The sequence below is a fragment of the Accipiter gentilis genome, chromosome Z, assembly GCF_929443795.1.
Source record: "Accipiter gentilis chromosome Z, bAccGen1.1, whole genome shotgun sequence".
In the NCBI taxonomy this organism is placed as follows: domain Eukaryota; kingdom Metazoa; phylum Chordata; class Aves; order Accipitriformes; family Accipitridae; genus Astur; species Astur gentilis.
Window position 1 is genome coordinate 59,851,944 of NC_064919.1, and position 22,664 is coordinate 59,874,607.

The 22,664-nt window shown below is 40.6% G+C and overlaps 1 protein-coding gene across 7 annotated transcripts in view; it reads left to right on the forward strand.

The window, feature by feature from the left end:
- Positions 1-4,571: 4,571 nt before the first annotated feature.
- The window catches only part of TNPO1 (transportin 1), a 78,963-nt gene continuing 60,870 nt past the window's right edge, over positions 4,572-22,664 (forward strand). For 4 of the 7 annotated variants that reach the window (XM_049794750.1, XM_049794752.1, XM_049794754.1 and 1 more), the window contains exon 1: positions 4,574-4,815. The gene's annotated coding sequence lies outside the window, so the exon portion shown is untranslated. Of the gene's footprint in view, positions 4,816-4,951; positions 5,061-22,664 lie in introns of those variants that run through there. The other 3 variants (XR_007505037.1, XM_049794756.1, XM_049794753.1) reach the window with 2 other exon arrangements.

Sequence of the window (22,664 nt, forward strand, 5' to 3'; positions counted from 1 at the left end):
TGGGTCCTTTCTATAGGCTGCAGTTCTTCACAAACTGCTCCAGCATGGGTCCCTTCCATAGGCTGTAGTCCTTCAGAAGCACACTGCTCCAGCATGGGTCTCCCACGGGGTCACAAGTCCTGCCAGAAAACCTGCTCTGTGGTCTCCCCTTTCCACAGATCCGCAGGTACTGCCAGAAGCCTGCTCCAGCGTAGGCTTCCCACGGGGTCGCTGCCTCCTTCAGGCACCCACCTGCTCTGGTGTGGGGTCCTGCACAGGCTGCAGGTGGATATCTGCTCCACTGTGGACCTCCATGGGCTGCAGGGGGACAGCCTGCCTCACCAGGGTCTTCACCACGGGCTGCAGGGGAATCTCTGCTCCAGTGCCTCAATCACCTCCTCCCCCTCCTTCTTCACTGACCTGGGTGTCTGCAGGGTTGTTTCCCTTATATGTTCTTACTCCTCTCTCTAGCTGCTGTTTCTGTGCCTGCTGCAACTTTTTTTCCCTTCTTAAATATGTTATCACAGAGGCGCTACCACTATCGCTGATGGGCTCAGCCTTGGCCGGCAGCGGGTCCGTCTCGGAGCCGGCTGGTATGGGCTCGGTCGGACACAGGAGAAACTTCCAGCAGCTTCACACAGAAGCCATCCCTGTAACGCCTCCACTATCAAAACCTTGCCACACAAACCCAATACAAATGTATTGTGCTACTGTCTTATCATCAGAGCAGAAAGGAAATATAACATGTAGTTTTATTGGCCTTGTTTATGTAAAACAGCCTGGTGCATCAAGTCTTAAGTTGTATTTCAGTGGAGCCTAGCTAACTGAAAATGCATGGCTTGCTTATAATATTTCATTTTATTAAAACACAGAAATCTTAAGAAAGTTGTCATGAAGTTAATACTCTGTACTTACCTTAAATCTGCTTAAAGTCAGGCAAAGGTAACTCTTGTCTTTCATTCTTCCATCTCTTGGTCTCTAGCTAGTGAAAGGACACACTGGACCTAGATTGTTTTAATTATGACAGCCACCAAAAAGGCTGTTCTGCAATTGGAGATTGTGAAGTACAAGGGCAACATGGCCACACTGGCTTCTCTGTCACTTTTAGCAGGAATACTTGAGTAGTTAATTATGCCGCTTTTGTATTTTTCTTCTACTGTGAACTGGTTAAAAATACCTATAGTAGGAACCAGGACATGCACAATAACTTGAGTATTTCTAGTTCCTCCCCATACCCAATAAACCCTCTGTGTTACCACAGGCTCCTTCCCATGTCTCTGGACCAACAGCAGGGCCAGAAACAGTATTATGAGTCTCAGTTTAAATTATGTGTGTGGGACAGACTAGCCAGTATGTTGGTACATATAAAGTGGCAGGATATCAAACAGACAGAAACTATCCCTTTCTTCTACCCCTTCCAACATCTCCTTTTTAGTACAGTCCCTCTCATCTACCTGGCTTCCTGCTGTTTGTCACAAGATTTGAACTTTGTTATCTTTTGGAGACTTCCACCTTTCAGTCAGATTTGACTGCAGCTGACCAACAGGTTGAAACTGTTAGGAAAAGAATAGCAGACGGCTAGGCATCCACACAGACATCAGAATCACACAGCATCGTGTCAGGAGGAAAGCAGGCCAGGATTCAATTGATACCACAAGAAATGCTGATAGGTATCTTTTGTGAATGAGCTACAGAACCATGAAACCTATGGTTCTCTGGATTCAAAGAAGCTGCTGTATTTGCAGTGTCTATTTAGATCTTCTCTTTTTTTTTTGTGCATTAAATGTAAAATTGAGAAAGTTAAATGGGCCCATTTTGTTTAGATAAATGTACATCTTGTAAATGTTTGCCACATATGACCATATAAAGCATACAGCTTATATGGTGCAAATATATTGTAAATGTATTTTTATTACTGTACTGTTTAACATCTTTTTGACTGGAATATTTATTCTGTTTCTTTCTACATAAGGAAGTATTATTAAACAATTTTAACAATTTCTACTAGCAGCTTTTACTCTAACCTGTCAAGTTTCATGTTTTCAATATGAGGCTTAAGAATTTGGCTCATGTCCTTTTCCCCAGACACAGCAACTGTAACTAACACATTTGCAACCTAGCACTACAGCATCTTGCCTGGTGTAGCTGTGGCTGGCAAGTAGATCCCCAAAGCTGGAGGTAAGCTACAGGGCTTATGTCTCTGTACTCATGAAGGCTGAACTGGAAGACATAGACCCATGTACCTAGTTTCATGTTAGCTGAGAGGCTGGGTTTTACTGTGAGAATGCGGATATACAGTGACTGTTGCAAGTATAAGCATTAAGCTATAAATCAGTGAAGTGTAACTAAATACAGACTATAACTACAACAGAATCTGCTCTGAACATTATGCAGAAAATAATACTTGAGAAAAATAGCAGGTATATAACCGGACTGTGTGGGTAGGGCTTTTCATAAGGGAGGCAACCTTTGAATGTGCACATACAAATCTTTCAGCACAAGGAAATCTAGACATAGTACTGAAGTGTTAGTACTTGCAAGATCACAAGACAAGGTCCCATGAAAATCATCAAATTGGCATAAGTATTGGAATAGTAGATGATGGACTTGTTATGGGTATCAACTTCTGGTGTTCAGCCCAGTTGCATTTTCAAGTTTTCCTCTGCAACAATGAGGATTAGAAAAAGACCTGTAAAAGAAATTAAGTTTTTAAAAAGTGGAAGTAGTCTGGCATAATGCTAGAGCTGATGTAACACAGCTACATTGCTGTGCTGACTTAGACAAGTGGCTGGGAAAGCAGCTCTCTATGGAAGACACTGTCAAGGGATTTTGTTTGTTGTGAAATCATGGGTGGGGGGCTAGGGCAGGAGTATGTGCATACCTAAGAGGCAGACAGAGAGGGTCATCTGGATGAGGAAAGTGCCTGAGAGATGACCATGTGTCCCCATGAGCAGGAGATGCATATGGGAACCATAAACAAAATTACCAACTCTGAGTTTGTCCTGAGACTGTGCTTTTCTAAATGCTCTGTAAGCTTTAGAAATTGGGTGAAGATGTTTAACTTTCATTGTTTAATAAAAAAGTACCTAGGGATTGCAGTCAAGGTGATAGGATTGCAGCACAAGTAGACATTGCTACTGTACTTTGTTGGGGTACCCACAGCTGTAAATGAATGTGCAGTCTTGCCGTGACAGCTGGCCACACAAGTCACAGAATCATAGAACGACAGAATGGTTTGGGTTGGAAGGGATCTTTAAACATCAGCTAGCCTACTTCCCCTGCCATGGGCAGGGATATCTTCCACTAGATCTGATTGCTCAAAGCTCTGTTCAACCTGACCTTGAACACTTGCAGTGATGGGGCATCCACAACTTCCCTGGGCAACCTGTTCCACCCTCACTGTAAAAAAATTTCTTCCTTACATCCAATCTAAACCTATCTTCTTTCAGCCTAAACCCATTGCCCCTTGTTCTGTCACTACAGGCCTAGGTAGAAAGTCTGAACCCATCTTTCTTATAAGCCTCTTTAAGTATTGAAAGGCCAAAATAAGGTCTACATGGAGCCTTCTGTTCTCCAGACTGAACAACCCCAACTCTCTCAGCCTCCCTCCATAGGAGAGGTGTTCCATCCTTCTGGTAATTTTCGTGGCCTTCCTCTGGACCTGCTCTAACAGGTCCATGTCTTTCCTGTGCTGAGGACCCCAGAGCTGGACGTAGTACTACAGGTGGAATCTCACCAAAGCGGAGCAGAGGGACAGAGTCACCTCCATTGACCTTCTGGCTATGCTTCTTTTGATGCAGTCCCATATACAATCTGCTTTCTGGGATTCAAGAGCACGTTGCCAGCCCATGTCCAATTTTTCATCCACCAGTACCGCCAAGTCCTTCTCCCCGGTGCTGCTCTCAATCCATTCACTCCCAGAGAAGTCCAGGAAGACCTTGGCTATGCGCTTGTGTTGCCTACTCAAGATGAAATCCAGGGTACAGTACCTTTGCTACCTAGCCCTTAGCCTCATTTTTATGATTTTTGACATGGTGTCAACCACCTCCTGTGGAGCCCCTGCAGCTCTCTGCTGCTGCTGGCATGGGGGGGGAGTGGGGCGTGTGGGGAGAGGAGCTGGGCCTGGGGTGTGTGGCCTGGGGGGCCCAGTGGGGTCCAGAGGGAAGATTGCCTGTGAGGAGCCTGTTCGTGCCTGTGGATCAGAGGGACAGGTACTGCTGAGGAGGGAAGAGCGCTCCCGGGGTGGGGATGGGGGGTGGGGGGCTGCGGCTGCTGCCTGAGGGGCTGGTGGCCCTTCACACTTGTGCCTCTTTGAGGGAGGTGGTGGCGGTGGGTCGGGAGAAAGGGTGCATCTGAGGAGGGCAAATGTCCCCCATCCCCATCCCCAGGGCGATCACTGCGGGAGGCTGGGCCTGGGCACGAAGCCTGCCTGCGTGCCTCTGCAATGGAGAGCCGCGCGGGATCAGCGAGCCGGCAGGGAGAAGCGTCCCTCTGCCTGCGAGCCCGGGACAGGCGGAGGGCGGGGACCGGGGCTGAGAGGCAGGGTGGGGCCGGGCGGCCATTTCACTGCCGCCTCCATCACACCCGCGGCCACGGGCCCCAGACGGGGCCGCCGTTGCCAGGGTGACCGGCCATTGGCGCCCCCTCCCTCCCCCCTGCGCCGAGCCCCGCCCCGCAGCCGCCCCCCGGCCAATCGGAGGGGCGGCGGCGGCGGAGCGAGGTTCCCTTTGTTCAGCCATTTCAGGGGCCGGAGCGGGCTCGGGCGCGGAGCTGCGGAGGGAGAGGACGGGCCGCTCCCTCGCCACTCCCCTGCCGCCGGGCTCTGGGATGGTGTGGGTAGGTGTCCGGGCTGCGAGGGGCGGGCTGGGACGTCCCATCCCCGGCAGCCGTGGCCCGCCCGCGAGCGGGGGGCAGGGCAGGGCCGGGCCGGGCCGGGCCGGGGCGGGCCGGCAGCCGGCGCCGCGGCCACGGCCTGTGTCGGGGGCCTCCGCGCCGCTGCTGGGAGGGGAAGCTGTGGGGGCCCGGCCGTGGGCTGCCCCTTCCCTTCCCGCCGTCGCCGCGGGCTCTGCCGCCTCGTGCCGGTGGATGGATGGATGGATGGATGGATGGATGGATGGATGGATGGAGGGCGGGGCGGGGGGGCGGCGGCCCTGAGGGGCGGCCGGGGCCTGAGGGCCCGCGGCCTGAGGGTCGGTCACACACACCCCGTCCACACCCCCCCCGGGCTTCTCCCGGTGCTACGGGCTGGTGCCGTCTCCGCAGCCGGGCCGCAAACTCTGTCATTGCAGCGACCCGGAAAGTGGGAGTCGCCTCGGGATGTAGGAACGTGGCCATTTTCCTGCCTTGTTTTCTGGCGTGCATGGGGTCTCTGCTGTACAGATTTGGCTAGGTGGGATTTGATTTTTTTATTTTTTTTTTCCCGACGAGATATTGAAGAGGAGAGAAATCTCCTGCCTGTCTTGTAGGTTTGTTTGTTTGCTTAGGGAGGTTGTTAATTTAGGCGCTCAGTGGAAATACCCAGTGGAACTTCTAAAGCTTTTGTGGACTGACTGTACAAAGGGCAGGGCCGCTTATTGGTTTGGTATAAATGGCTTGATAAGTCTGCGAGATATTTATCTCCTTGCTGTGAAGGTAGTAATTCACTTGAATTTCTGCTCAGGACATGAGAGATCCTCCTACTGTGAGGATTGTTCTGCAATGTGTTTTGGCCACCACAGCTTTGTAACTTGTTTGCTTGGCCTTCTTGCATGTTTAAGTAGTCCTTAATGTGGTATTTGAATACTTCACAGATGTTGTTCAATCCTTACAACACTCATTGAACAAAAAGTTGACTTGTGTCCCTTCTGTACAGGAGTAATTGAACAGAAAAAATAATCACGTCCAAGATCAAAAGGAGCCTTTGGTAGAATTGGAGACTGAGCCCATATTACTGATACAGAGCCTCAGCTATGTTCAAAAATGACAGTACATGGTCTGTTTCTAAAAGTCCTTATGCTGCATCTGCTGTGTGAACTGTAGTTATTTTTGAGTTATGTGTGGGAGGATGGAGGAAAGGTGCCTACAATTGGGAAGAATAGTTTCTATAAAATCAGAATTACTTCAGAATGCATTTCTTCAAAATCTAGCTAGCTTGTACTCAAAGCAGTGTAATACCAAAGGATAATTATGATCCTGCAAAAAAAGGGTTGAAAAAGCAGTTTATTGTCTGTCTCAAAGGAGCAAAGCTCTGGTTAGAATTAATATTGACTAAGGACCATGTTTACCGTTGGATACAGGCAGTGACACACATTTCAGTGACTTCAGAAATTGATACAGATGTAAGCACAGCTGCTAAATTGAGCTAAGCATGCCTTGTGACAGGGAAGTGAAAACAACATTAATGATGGGGTTATGAATGTAGGCTTTAATTGGATTATCTGATGTACTTTTCTATTATATTTATTTAGAATCCAGCTTAGGAGCTCTTGTGTGTGGATATTCAAAAGAATGCAGATACGTGCGCTTAAAATTAAGTTCATGGTGGCAACCCCAGGGATGGAACTACCTTATAATCAGGTGATAGGTTTGCACAGAGCTGTCCAGCAGACTGCAGAGCCGGAGTAGAGTATAATTCAGTTAAGTTTCCTTCCTGTTCCTGCTTCAGGCACACCAAGATGCTTTGGCTACAGAGGAAGGTGGCAGAAGGCCAAGTATAATCTTCCTTCATCAAAGCTGATATTCAGAATCTGTACGGTTTGAAGATTGGGGCTGAAATCAAGACTGAGATTTTATCTTTGAAATTTCTCATTGGTAAAGATCTCCTTCTGTAGACCCAGTGTTGTTGTCACTGTCATGAAAACATTTGCACCACAGGTTTGTGAAATTGGTACGCACTGATCGATGCATTATTGTCAATGAAGTTGTGCCAGTGACATGCAACAGGGAGAAGATTTTTTTTCTTTGCTTTGCTTTTGAAAGGGTAGGACTGGTTTTCCATTATTTTCATGCCTTAATTATGTTGCAACTTCGATTAGTTTTGACTACAGAAGTTAATTTTACCAGTTAATTCAGTTCCAGATTCTATGAACATTTAAATACATGTAACAGTAGTATGTTTTGATCACCAATTCCATTTCTTTTCACTGTTTTACAGTATTGATTTAGATAGTTTGGGTAGGTTTTCTACATATATTGATAGATTTCAGATATATATAATAAAATATTTATTATATGTATTATGCATATATTAATATATTATTATATATTTATATATGTTATGTATAAAAAGATATTCACATACTTATAGCATGCAATTCTGAAATTTTATTTTTTTAAATCTCTCATTGTTTGATATATACTTGTGTAGACCCACTGTCCTTGGGTTTATGTATGTGATATATCACATATGATAAAACAGTGTACATAATAACCTGTTCATGTACGTAGACATGGATGCCATGGAATATGGCATCTTTTAAGGATATATTATGAAATAAAGTTCCAAATGTCACTTTTAGCCTCTAGAAGGTTTTCCTTTCCAAACCAGACTCCAGAGTGAAAGTAAACAATTTAAAAAATTCCGTTAATTTCTTGTGTACTGAATGCTTTCGAAATTTTGAGCTTGTGTATCTATATGTGTGTATGTATATGTGACTCAGATCTGAAATAAGGCATAAAATAAATAAAATTCATGTTTAAAGAAAACTTTTGGGTTTTAAACATTGAGTATAGAATAGAAAGTTACTCTTAAATTATTCTCCTATTAAATAATTTAATTTTGTAGACCATTTTCTACAAGCCATTGTAGGTTACCCTTAAACATTCAAAATGTGCTGCTTATGATGAGCCTGCCATTAAGTGCATTAATTTAAATAATAGTTCAATGCTAAATATAAAAGCAGAGGGAAATGCAAGACAGAATGTTTTTGGCAGAGAATAGAAAATAGATAGTAGGTACAAGGATGCAAGAAAACTATTACTGTATTAGAACCCAAAAAGGACACACTTGCAGAAATGATGGTGAGGTAGCACAGACCAGGGGTTTCCAAACCTAGTTAATGGGAATATGATCATCATCAGTAACTTCTGGCATCCAGGATCACATGCTTTTCTAACCATGCAAAACTGGAGCCTCATCTATGGCTCTTCTCCCATCTTTCCTACTGCATGTTCCTGTCTTCCAAGCTAGGATTGCAGTCCAGTGCTCACACTTAACCTTCCCTATCCATTCATGCACCCACAGAAGTTTACTCTAATTTCAGACTTCACCCACATCCATTCTCCTGCACACACACAAATTGTGGACCTTCACTTCCAGCAAAGACAAAGCGGAACCTTGGCTTCCCCTGTGTGCTTGGCTATCTCCCTAATCCTGTTCTTCCTATTTCACCATGTCTTGGTCTTCTTCCTGTGTCATGAACCAGAAGTGCAGGTCTGCCTTGGTGCAGCAGCACTGTTCATGATTGTTGAATGCAGGTGGTGGCTGCAGTAGTTCCTAACTGTTTTTACACAGGTTTTACTGGACAAAGGAGGCAATTACTGTGCTGCCTGTGTAAGAGCAGTGAGACCCAGCAGCTGTGGCTCAGTTCAGTATTGAACATATCATGGAAGCAGGCATGAGTGGCATGTGCACTACAGTTTGGCCACCTCTTTTATAGAGAGAAAAGGAAAGTCAGTAGCACACAAGTGTAGGGAAGGCAAGAGTCTAATTCTCATCAGAGACTAAAAATCACAGGTCTGCTTTTTATACTAAATCAATGCAGAAGTCCAAATAGATACCTGTATTTCAGTCTGTTTTACATCAGTTGAGCTTGAGTCAATTCCTTGGGGGGGCGGGGGAAGCATAAGCCAACCTTAAATTAAAATAAATTGTTTTGCACAGGATTTTCCAAATTGATGTATAGGCAAGTTTAAGCTAAATTAGTCTAACTTGCTTGTGCAGGCAAGCCCTGAGCTATGTGGCTGGAAATCAGGAGTGACTTCACTGCACTCCATTAGGTGTAAAGTAAGTGGTGTTGGCATAAGAGGTGAAAGCTTCAGTTGTTGAATCTGGCTCCTAAGAAGTAGTTAAAAACAAGGTGAGGTTCAGATGGAGCTTTTAAATAAATGGGAACCAATTGCATTAAAAAGAACACAAGAGTCATGTAATTACATTCTTTGGTTGTGTGTGAGAAACCAGTCAGCACTAGGTTGAGAACACTAGATTCTGAAGCAGAGGTGGTTTTGGACACCTTTGGGAAAGGAATTAATGTAGGCCAACTGATGAGAGGAAATGGTTGGTTTAAAAAATTTTTTTTTAAATGTGTGGTTGTTTCATGATTCTCTCTAACACAGAAACATATACGCTAGTGCAAGTATGTGTGTGTTTGTGTTACCACATCTTCGGATATCTGCTTATCTTAAAATCTTCTAACCTTTCATATGTAAAAATCCAGTTGGTCATTTGCTCACATTCCAAATTACTTCAGACACCTTCCCTTCCAAAATCCTCGTCCATTCTGCAGAAGACTTTCTGTAGTCTTCCTCTGTTTCTCCACTAAAAACTGGGTGACACACTATAATTGCATACACTTCTTTGCTTCTGGAGAATAACCCATTCTCCCAGGAGAGAACCCTATTTGTTCTCCGAGCCAATGAGTAGTTGTAATATATTTTACAATTTATGACGATAATATGTCTTTTGGTTTAGCAAGGAAGCATATTTTAGGTTAGGCACTGTCCATTCTAGTGATTCTCTTAATTTCTCTGTGATTGCACAGAATCAAAATAGCAAACGAAAATTAAATAAAGCAGAATTGGCAGTATTCACAACTTCCCTCATTTGGAGCATACATTTCAAGCTATGCTTTGTTATATTTGCTACTTCCATTTGTAGTCTTTTAAACTGGATTAAAAAGGATGATACTGGTAAGGGAATTCTATGAGAAAGAGGTTAATCTTGCATGTAACCACCACAGAGTTGAGTCTTTTTTTTTTATTAACTGTTGTACAATGTGTTTGAAAGATGAGATAGGTTTCTGTTAGATAAGAAAAAAATGAATAGAATATATGAAGCTGCATGCTTTAATATATTCCCTTTTTAGAATATGGATTTTTAGATCAGCGCATGAGATTGAGAATCAGCAGATGTTGAGATTAGCGTTCTTGCTTTGTTTCTTTTATGCTAGGTAACAGGGTTAATGGATCCTAGTGAGGCTTTGGTAACCTCTGCTCCACTGGGGTGGGACTTTCCTGTTTTAAAAAAAGAGAGAGATAAAATAAGATGGCAGAGGCTGCCTTTTGATGATGTCCTTGTAGGTCTTGCTTTGGATAAATGTATTTCAGGATGTCTAAATTCAGAAGTAATGCAGATTTAATTGGACATAAGGATGATTTAAAACTTCTTTACCACACTTATTTCTTGAAGCTTTGGAGAAAGAGTGTACCCTTGAAAACAAATAACTATCCTAAAGTATCTGAGGTCATACAAGTTGGGCTTATCCTATGATAGAAATTTTACCAATAACTCACAGGCCAACTTTTTATCAATTGCTGTTTCCAGAAGTAAAACGTGAAATACTTAGATACTTAGAAATACTTGGTTCTAATGTAAAATTCTACAGGTAGGGACAACAATAATAGAAAATAACATATTTTTCATCCAGTTTTCTTGATGTTCTTGTTTTAGCAGAGGTAATAGCAGAAATCATAGGAAAGTGTTAGAATTGAGAGATCTGGTGATAAAGTAATAAATAAGGAGGTGAGGTATTAATTTCAAAAGTTATCCAGTATAGTAGAATTTGATATCTGTGATAAAACGTTACATCTGTCAGAAGGAATTCTGGAAAAGGTGCCATTAGTATGTGCTTTTGAGGTCTGCAATGCACTGTGGTTTAACCCCAGCTGGCAACTAAGCACCAGCTCACAGCTCAACACAGCTGCTCACTCACTCCCCAGTGGGATGGGGGAGACAATCAGAAGAGTAAAAGTGAGAAAACTCATGGGCTGAAGATAAAGAGAGTTTAATAGGTAAAGGAAAAGCTGCGCACGCAAGCAAAGCAAAACAAGGAATTCATTCACCACTTCCCATCGGTAGGCAGGTGTTCAGCCATCTCCAGGAAAGCAGGGTTCCATCACCCATAATGGTTACTCGGGAAGACAAGTGCCATCTCTCCAAATGTCCCCCTCTTCCTCCTTCTTCCTCCAGCTGTGTATGCTGAGCATGATGCCATGTGGTATGGAATGTCCCGGCTGTGTCCCCTCCCAACTAATTGTGCCCCCCCAAGCCTGCTCACTGGTGGGGTGGGGTGAGAAGCAGAAAAGGCCTTGACTCTGTGTAAGCACTGCTCAGCAGTAAGTAAAACATATTATCAACACTGTTCCCAGCACAAATCCACAACATAGCCCCGTACTAGCTAGTATGAAGAAAGTGAATTCCATCCCAGCCAAAACCAGCACAAAGATGCCTTATAGCATCTTCTGTGGAGCTTACAAGAGGTGCCTCAAGTTCAGAGGAAATACAACAAAGTCGTCACATATAGTGTAATGTTTTCATTGCAATTTAATCCTTGGGTCCTCCAGAAGGTGATGTCAATTTAAGATAATAAAATTCATGACACTGTTGTGACAGTATTGTATAGGTGAATTACTTCAGCCTTGCATCTAGGAAGATCTGACTGAAGGCAAGCAAATGTATCTTTTTACTTGAATGAAGTTTAGCTGTCCTAGCTACACTTTTTGGTAAGTGGATATTAGAGAAAACTGCTTTCCTCAGTTAGACTCAAGTTCAATTTTGAAATCCTGAAAAAATATTTAAATTCAGTATTGGTCTTATCCATGCTGAGTGGCTTTAACACTATTGGTATTGGTATGTTGTGATGGTAGGACCGAGTTTTACAAATGTATTTTTTTAATTGTGAGACACCATTTTAAAGCTAGTACATTGTCAAATACTCAGTTTTGTTATTGAAAATAATTTGAAAGAAATTTAAAAAAAAAAATAATTGGCTGCCATGTTATGCAGAAAATAGCCCAAATCTTTTTGCAATTGACTATAATATAATACAGTTAATATTTGCACTCCACATGTGAATTAAGGCTCTAACACATTAGGCAAGTGTAACTAAATAACAGTCTCTTCTGCATACAGCTTACAACTGAATTGCGAAACAAAAGGTAAATGTTCTACAGTAAGCAGATACAGGGAGAATGAGAATTATGAGAGAGACTTAAGACATCTGTGAACACTACACCAAAGGAGAATTTCCACATGAATTGTGAGAAAGGGCAGAAAGTATCTTGTAATATCTTTTGCATTTTTTTTTTTTGAGGGCAGCATACGAGAAAGCATACTGTAGGTCAGTAAATCGACCCTCAAGGTGAAGACCATAGAATCACTAGCAGGAAAAAAAGCCCAGATTCTGCATCATGATAATGTATCAGAACTGATATATAGGACTGAGACATTAATTTATTCTCTTGTCTATAGACAGTTTAACCTGTGACTGTATTTTCAACTCTTCATAGCTTTACGTTTCATATAGTGGTTACATTATTATTATTTTAAGACAAAGATGATATGTAGAATACCAGCAAATTTATTTAGTGGATTTGGGGAAGATATTTGCAACAGGTTTTTATTAATAATGTATTAAAATGGCCTTAAAGTTATTAAATGACCTGTGCCTTTAAGGTAAATTGAATTATTTTATTTCTCCACTAAATAAATTTCCTTTACCTGTGGGCAAGGGAAAAAGAAAACCAAACCTTTAAAAACCTTGAAATATTTGGTTTGTATTGGTTGTGTTACTAGTAGCGTTTTAAGGATATTACTTTACATATGTACCTATTTAGACTAACAAGTAATCACAGCAGCTAATCTCTGATTCAAATACCATTCTGATACTCTTCACAAACCAACAGTGAAGTATTTAAATGCCCAAAATATAGAAAACTTAAAACTCAAGTAAGAATGACAGTGAAATTCCTCATCAAATTACATTTTTACATGTGTAAATTCCTTAAGTCTGTCTGTTTTTTTAAACCTGAATGTATAATGTACTTTTAATTTAATTTTTGGTTTCTAATATTTCTTCTTTGGGTATGAAGTCCTGCATTTGAGCTAGAAAGAGGTAAAATAAATTGCTAAGGGGACTGATAGCACTTTCAATGTCTATCATTTTTGGCTAAGGCTGCATTAACTCCTCAAGGAATTTTACCTGATCGTTCATCTACCCTTATTGTTCATCCACACCATGACAGTTTTTATCTGTGTAGAAAGAGTAACGTAGCCACTTCAGCACGCAAGCTTTAGGTTAGGTGCATTGCTTGCATTCAGACTTACTTGCAACTTCCTTTAAAGTGGTTCAATAGTGCTTCAAAGCTGGTCTTACAGATACAGTTATGAGAATGCTTTTTGGAAAAACAAGGGTAGAAATGAAAGAATACACTAAGAATTATATCATTATACATTACTTTTTTAATTACTTCCTGTATTTGTGCCTTTCTTCAACCAGACAGTGTAAATCCACCTGTCTACCTGGAATTATTTAGTGATCTCTGAACACGCATTGCTAGAAAGGGCCATGAAGATCTGTGTAGAAGAACTATATAGGCTTTCTTCGGAATGTGATGTCTGTTGGCTTCAAGCTGCAGCTACTTGAATATCTTTTTAATTCAAAGTCCAAGATTTCTCTTAAATCTCATCTTCAGATGTCATATCCAAGAGCATTTAGAATATGACTGAATATGCTTAAACTGAAAAAGTTGAAGCATTCTTCCATTGAAACAGCCATTTGTATTACATATTTAGTGTGCATCTATTAATTGAAATGGTCTTCACTGCTAAGATTATGATGTTTTCCTTACCAGATTATCTAGTGAATTTTATTGTTCTGGTCAGATGAAAACTGGAAATTTTCTAATGGAGTTTTTAATACTGTTTTAATTTCTAAAGATATTTCTCTATTCTTTTGTCTGTCTCACATAATTCCTGCTGGGTTAATGCTGAAGTGCTTGGATCATACTGTTTTTTATATTAAGCAATAATAAATTCAACTCATAGTATTTTTTGCCATCTAAAAAATACTGATGTTCAGAAGAGGCAAAAACATTGTTTTAAATGTGTCTGCAAATTCCACTGTGTATGTATATGTAGGAACAATTTGGGGGTGGCAGGGGGGTGTCTGTGTCTGTCTTCCACCTTTACTTTTCATTCTTTTTTTATGCTTTTCTTCATCTGAGGCTTGAAAGACAAGGAATGTCTGCAGTCATTCCTTAGCAGTCTCAGTAAGATCAAGTAAGTCCCATTTGCTTATTTACCTTAAGAGTTTTGCTTCTTTGATTAAGGTGGTTAAAGCACCATTCCTTCTGTTTATGTGTATGATTGGAGCAGTTAATTCCCCCCGTTGATGATCACATGCACAGCTTTGTCTCTTTTGGAGGGGGCTGCATTCCAGATCAGTAATTGCTTGCTCACTCTTTTCCAGGAGGACGTAATATCAGAATATTTATCTGAGATTAGAGATTAGAGAAGGCCAAACAACTGTACTCACAGGGTAAAAAATTGAATTCCAGTTTCTGTCTGAAGTTAATTTTAAGTCTTCTTCCATTTGTGTCCCTACCAATTAATATATGACTCCCATTAGTCCCTATGCAGGACAGATGACAGCTCACTGGAGTCTCACAGGGACTAATATAAACCCAAATACTGTCACTTCCTTGCAGCAACAGCATCTTCAGGACCTTAGATAAGCCACTTACTGCAGTAAGGAAATTCATCAGCCATCCAGGGAACAGAACAATACAGTAGCCTTCTGTTATGATGACCAGTGATGATGGTTTATCCTACAGTATTACTGTCAATACTGCAAGTATCACCAAAGTACTGGTGTTGCCACCAATGACAGATCTGACAGTGGTAGTGTCACTGACAGTTGCGTGTCTTAATGCATTTTCTGTGTGAATGTTTTAATACACATTGAGTATTCAGAAAAAACGGGGGAGGAAAGTAGGTGAGTGTGCATTTCTAAATTCTGTGCATCCTGAGTGCAAGATATTTTACCAAGAAGTAAAAATAAAACCGAATCCTGAATAATCAGTTCTTGGTGCTCCCAGTATCATTTTTGCCTTGACCACTATACTGAATTCCTAATATTGCCTGATGAATTTTGACCGGAGGAGACTCCTCCGTTTTTTGAGACATCCTTTTTACTCATTTCTTTACAGTTGGTGCTGGTGCATCCTGTGAAAAGACAGTGGTCTGATCTAAACAGTGTAAAATAACTAATTTTAATAATTTAAATCAGAAGGCCAAAAGGTTTAATTTTGCGTATTTGTTTTATAATTTTGCTTTACATTTGTAGCTTTTCTTTTCCTCAATAGATCATTCTCATCTCATTTATGCATCAAAACATACTTGCAAATAAATACACCATTTGTCCTGTATTTGTTACTTCTTTCTACTAGCAAAAGGGCCTCAGTACCTTTACATGTTCTGTTTCTTATTTAATAAGATTCCTAATTTTTACATTTTAATGTAAAATATACCAAGATGTTTCTACTGCATAATTATTACTTATGATTGTTAAGATGGTGTTGTACAAAAAAGCATTTGAACTGTTTTATGGGGATATATGAGTAATTTATACATATTTTGCATTAAAACTGGTCAGTTTATTAAAGTATGTATTGACTACAGTTAGAGAACTGATGGTGTATTGTGGTTCATCATGGTGCAGATTTTTCAAAGTTAGCTTAAAAACAGATGGCCATTACTTAGATTAAGGAGTTTTTTAATAATTGTGAATTACTTAATTTTAAAGAAGCGATGCACTCTTTTCAGGGCCAAGAACAGCACTACCCCATGATGAGGTATACTCTCCTCTGCATTTGTTGTGTGTACTTCTTCCTTATTGTCAGAGCAGGAGATGGCTTCCTCTCTGAACGTTTTTGAAAAAGAAGAGAGAGAGATGTTTACCATGTGCTGACACACCAGGCTCCCCACAAAGGCCTATCTGTCATGGCTGAGCCATTGTTAGAGGAACAGGCACTGTGGAGTCTCTCATTCTATGACTTTCCTTCCGAGTTTTGCAGAGGCTAGGACCACTTTCTCAAACATGCAGTAAGAGGAGATGGGAGTCTCTCATCTGTTAGTTTCTCTGTTTTTACTAGTCTCTTTCAGTTGACAAGGATGAGTGCATAACTGAACGAAAGTAAATGCTAGAATTTCAGGGACTGCATCTCTTTTCTCACAGTCTTGTATCATTCTCATCCATGAATGTGGCTTTTGTTTTCAGCCATAACTTCATTTTTAAATTATATCTGCTACTTTTCTCAGATATTTTCAAAAATCTCAGTTCTGATCTATTAATGAGGAACAGGTTCAAAAGTTATGTACCATTTTGGTTTTATCTCTGTCTTGGGGCAGCCTGAATCGTCATTTACAGAAACTTAAGTTCAACCAAAATCCTACAGCAAACACCGTCTGCTTTGCCTCCTACAGCTAAGAGAAGGAAACCTTACTGTATACTTAAACAGGGAGTTGAATAGGGTTCATATGCACCTGACACTAATCTTGCCTGAAAGATTTTTAAGCTGGCAAAACCACATGCTGAATTACAGACATGAAATTTGACAGTAGAGATTTAAACAAGACTCTGGACCCTCAGGAATGACTCCTGCCTTTGAATACCCACTTAGCCCCTCAGAATAGATTTAGCCCGTTATGGTAGTGAGAAGGGCCTGTTACCCAGGGCAGAGCATTCCACTTTCACCTTCCAGTCCCTAGTTAATATTTATGTCCCGTGCCTTCAAAAATCTCGCATGTTAGGCAATTACCAAGGTTCATATGCTTCATGTAGGAGAGCCAAGTAAAGTAGTCTTAAAATTTGGAGAAAGACGCTTGTATCCTGGAGGAGGAAAAAAAAAAAAAGGAGAGAGGGGGAAGGTTTTACTATTTTAAACTTCAGATAATAGATCTGATATCTTCTGTCACAAATTCAGGAGGTGATGATTCCCAAACAGCCTTTCATTCAGTTTCAGATTGGTTTATGACTGCCAGCGTTAAGAACCTGTACTGCGATTTAAGTGTCTAGCATGTGTGTTTACAGTGGGAAAAATCATTAGCAACACAGTATCTTTCCATTTGGTATCTCTAGCTGTGGAATTGAAATAACAGCAAATTTGAAGACATGATGTATCCAAATGTATCATTGTCCAGAAGATTAGTTGACCAAGGGCATTTTAAATCCCGAGATCTTTGCACAGTGTCTGGCGCTTGTTCAGTCAGCTGGACTTTTAATGAATTGTAAGAACAATGTTTCATCCTATCGAAGTAGAATTCAGACCACTCCCGATGATTTCCAAATTGGTGAAAGCTTAACAGGTTTTTGTCTTGTCTCTGCAGCTGGCAATGTAGCGTATCTAATTGAACCCAACAACAGCAATAGACTTGGGTTTCAGTTCTGATTTGTACATATAAGCCTATGCTATGTGTTGATGTTTGTAAACCTAATTTGCATTAAGTCTTAATTAATTGTTCTACAAAACATCAAATGTTAGTGCATGCTGTGGCCTGGCATCCATTTTAACTGCAATGGTGTGGTGGCTTTGCACCTTCATATATATGGAAACTATATTGCTGTACTCTTTCCTCTATGCTCATTGAATGCATGAGGAGCAGATGTATTCATTAAATAAAGAAGGAACATACTTCTGTCAGAAGAGTGGAATTACAGGCTGTCAGGTTATCATGCGTACTATTTCATCTGCTCAATGGAGTTCCACAGTGCAGGATTTTACAGACATCTACAAAAAGAAGTACTGCTTTTCACCTTTAGGAAAAGAAACCCTGAAATTGTGGATGGTGATGCTACAACGATGATGAGGCAGAAAAGCTCTCCCTTTCTCAGAGGCAACAGTGTAGCAGATTTCCTGAGCAGGTACATTATCATAACTGTAGGTACTCTCAGAAAAAGTCCATCATCAAGCTGATATTCCATGGAGAGCAAATCGCATTACAGATTTATTTGCCTTCGATATTGGAATGTCCAGTGTTCCAGCAAATTTGAGTTCAGCTTCATTATGAGGTGCTGTACTATGGGATCAATTGTACACATACACGATTTCTAATATGCTACGCAACATAAGACAAAACCAATTATAGCCAGAATTGTCTCAAGAGGGTAGGAAACTAACATAATTTATCTTAGTTTCTTCAGCTTCTCATTCTAATCCTAGACCTACCAGCCACAGGGAATGAATGACAGCAGGAAAGGTCAATTAACTGTACCCAAATCTGAAATTATATTATCTGAAAGCCTATTCTTTTGCTGCTTTGAATGTTGCTATCAAATTGCTCCTTACAGGTAGAAATTCTATCTGTAGATAGAAGAATAAAAGTCCTGTTTTAAGATAATCTTAACCCTACTGATGAAGCAAATTCTTAGTTTGGTACATTCCACGGAAGTTTTTACTTTAGTCGGAGGCTTACCATTGTACATTGGATCATGTTGGATTTGTCTGACCTTCTCTTAGGTGGATTTCCTGTTGGTCTTAGACTTTTGTCATCCTCAGATATCAAAGAACTCTTAAAATATGTTTTTGTGTCCTTAGTTACCGGAAAGGGATTCCACTCCTACATATGGGAACTTAATACTATTTGTGCAAATCTTACCATGAAGTCCTATGTTCAACAGAATTGCAATGGCAACAGTGAAATTAGTTACTGTTGCATGAGCCAAAAAGTAGTAAGCTTACAGCCTCTTCTGGTTGACGCTTTTATATGACTTTCCTCAAATATAAAGTAACATTGAGATCCCGTCTTAAAAATATTTTTCTAATGTTTCCTCAGATGTCTGTTTAAAACAATCCTTCTATCATAATAACCAATCAGCTGTAGAAAAGTACAGAATTAATTTCATAGACATTTCAGCCATGGACAGAAAATCCTTTCAGACTGTCTTTGCATCTGTTTCCTCAGTAACCTCTCTGATGCTTCACAGGGTCAAACTATCTTCTTCTAAAACCTATTCAAAAGATTGTGTAATAAATATTCATCTTGTATCATATGGCTGAACTCAGAAAGACTGCACTAAATGTTTTAGAATGGATTCTCCTTTGATATGCTGTATGTGAGGACTACCAGTATTTTTTTAAGTGAAACCTTAGGGCACATCTCTAGGCAGAAGGCATCGCAAAATAATATAGCAGTAGCTATTCTGCATGAGGTCCTTTGCAGAGACACATTTATTCTGTGTTATGAGAGCTTTTTTTCTGCTTAGCTTAATCCACAGATCTCTCTTAGCCTGAAATAAGAGGGTTTACACAGGAAGCTATTATGGAATATCACTTATTTTCTCTGTGCATACAAACCTTCTATACACAGAGGTACAGAGAGACACTATAGGCAGTCTGCATGGAAACTTGGAAGCCTGGATTTTAGCAATGGATTGAATGATTGATTCCCATTATTAAATACTGTTTTTACAGGTAGCAGTGCCTGAATTTTGTGACAAGAAGGTAGCTCCTTAGAATTCTCTCTAAAAGAAAAAACCCAAACCCTAATATTACCAATGTAGTAAAACTAAAGACTGGGAAAAATTTTTAAATGGTAAAGTGGCTGAAACTGTCTAACAATTCTGAAATTAGGACAAATTTGAGAATTAATTTTTATTAGAGAATAGTTATTAGAAACTAGTTTCAAAACCACTACCAGCAAGAAGTTGTACTTCCCAAAGGTACAGCTTGGAGGCTATGGCATTTGAGGGATGGGACCAGTAGTGCAGCTCTCTTTTCTGGCTGGTTGTGGGGAGAAATTTGCACCAGTCTATTTCTCTTTTCAGTGCACTGAAACTACTGGAGGGGTGGGCAGTGTATTCTGTTATGAATCTCCTATTTGTGCTGTCTATGTTTGTCTCTTAGGTATTGACTGTCAATTATTATACAGGTTGCTGATGAGAAAGCAGTTCCTAATCCAAGTTCCTGTTACTATCTTTTTATAACATAATGGAAAGGAACGGGAGAGATTAAAAGACCTAGCACCAAGTACATTCAAATGTGGTGGTAAGGACACTTTCCAGAAAAAAGATTGGGTTCATCATCCTAGGAAGAAGCAAGAATTGAAGCCTGCCTCATGCATTCAGAGCTACTGGTCTCACTACTGGATTTTGAATGAGTTAGCCATACTACATAGTGTAGCCATTCCTTTTGTTTCCTGGTACAAGAAATCCCAGATATGTGTCATTTCAGCCTCATCTAATGCAACATTCTGAGAGAGAAAGGGAAGATAGTATTGACAACAAAACCAAAGATAAAAAATTTGCTTCTGGGCTTTTTGTGGATACTGGAGTAGAACACAGCAAGCTTTGTGGAAAGAGAAATGAAAGATATAGATTAGTGTTTGCGGGGGGGGGTTGATTATTTTTTTTTTAATATTATACATTGTTGTGATACCAGTGGATTGTGGCTAGTACATGACGTCTGAAGCTTAGATAATAGAGAAATCAAAGGTTAGCCTCAGCATTTGTGCAAGGTTCCTGTCTTCAGTGAACTTTTGTCTCCTTAACATATATAGGTGAAGTGTTTCAAATTTATTTTTGGTGCATTATACTGATTGAGTGGGACGAACCAGGCCATCTTATGTTTTGAATGGTAGGTTTCATGCCTCTGCCTGGTACTTCACCTAACATTGATTCTAAATTCCTTTCTACATGAGATTTTTGCTTGAGAGAAACAGGTAGTAGAAAACAAAGAGGTAAAGGATACAGAAAGAAACAATTTTCTCATTTTTTCTATAATGTTCTTTGCTTTCAATTGGAATTTTTTTTCTTGGCTTAGTTAAGTATTCTCCCCTCTCCTGCTTCCTTACAGAACTTAAAGGATTAGAGATAGGTAAGAAAAACTTAAAGGTAATGATCAAGAAGAGAAGGTATCCAGCAAGACAAGATACTTGCTTTGATTTCTATATAAGCTGAGTACTTCCCAGTGGCAAAGAATCCTGTGTGGAACGTAAGGAGGAACCTATCTTGGAGGGTGATTATCTAAAGCATTTAGATTTTCCCACTAATTGTAGTGACTCCCATTCATACTCCGATTTGTAGGCCTTTTTCTCTCCTTTCTACTGCAGAAAGTTCTTACCAGGATTTAATAATTCTGGTCACTTTCATGGAACGGAAACCTATGTTTTTCTTAGTTATAGATCCATGGCCTGCTTCTCTTCCTGCTTTTTCCTGTTCTGTCTCTCAACCTTCCTTTCTGGTCTCTTCCCTTGTTTCCCATATTTAATGTTATTTTTGTCTAGCACACTTAGTTTACTGGCAAAATTAGACAAATGTAAGCCTTGTGTCATAATTTCTGAAAAGTAACTTCTGAAGCTTTAATTAATTTAAAACAAACTCAACAGTGGGCCAGAAGTCTCAGAGATAATCAGGTTTCTACAACCTTCCTGCTAAGGCAGTGGTTAGGGGAATGAGGCCCAGTTAGCACTTCCTTGATTTGTTGGACCACAGCTTTCATCTGCTCCAGCTGTGCAAGCATCACTGTGGACAGCTCTCCTGCCCATACAGCGCGAGCCGTGAAGATCAGTTTTAATGGCCTGGGTCCACATCCTTTGTTTTGAGACTTTCCTGTACTAGAGGGGAACTACTGGAGATCCACCCTGGTCACAAAATTCTCGTGCCCATCCTTTCCTAGTAACTGGTGGCATGCCTTTACGCACCCACCTTATGGGCTCCATCTTGTAGACATTTCAGTGGGATAAGCTTTCAAGAGATGCACTGCTTTAGTAGCCTGTCTCCCAAACAACCCTATGATAACTACGGCAATTGCTTAAATGGAAGAGCTTAAGAAACATGCCCCATTTATTGTGTTGTTGTTTTTTTTTTTTTTATAAGCTGTTTCTGTTGTCTCCATTGGTTTTGTTCTCTTGTGTGCAGTGCTGCATACTTCTCTGCTATTCAGCTGTGTCCTGCTTCTTATTCCAGTGTGCATGCTTTCCTGATTCGCCAAGTACCCTCTTTCACTGTCCTCATTATCCAGATATGTAGATACTATAAGTGCACTGCCTGTCTTGTTGCCTGTTATGGCTCCTTTTGCTGTGTTGCTGGAGACTAATTTTGTCTCCTTCAAGAATGGTGGCTCACAGTAATAGAAGGAGATTTGGCTCAGGACACTTTTTGGCACCTGAGACTGGAGAGCTGCCTGTCAAAGTGTTGGGGATGTGAGGTGAAGCGCCACACAGTAAATTACCTGGGATGCACCATTAGGAATCACTAATGTTCCCTGTCCTCAGTGCCTCTGAGCAGTTGTTAAGGTTGTGGTGTGCAGCACTCATACCAAGTTCTGTGCTGCAGCAGAAGCAGCAAAAAGTGAAACTAGTTTTCATATAGTCAAGCGAGATGCTTACAAACACAGTAGCTGAAAGCAAGATCATAAAAAGCCAAGGAAACAGTGTTTTTCATTTTCATATTTTAGACCAGTTTTAAGCAGCATGTGTTCTTATTTTGCCCATTAGCACATGTGTAATATATAAAAAATAGTTTTATATATATATAAAAATGTATGTAATGCATATGGGGTTTATATATATATATATATATACACACACACACACACACACACACGTATGTAGGTATCTAAGTTGCTAATTTTGACCCGAGAACATCCCCTGATGCATTTTGAGGCTGAGGCTAAGGTACAGTAGGTGTTCAAAGCGGTTCCTTTTGAGTTTC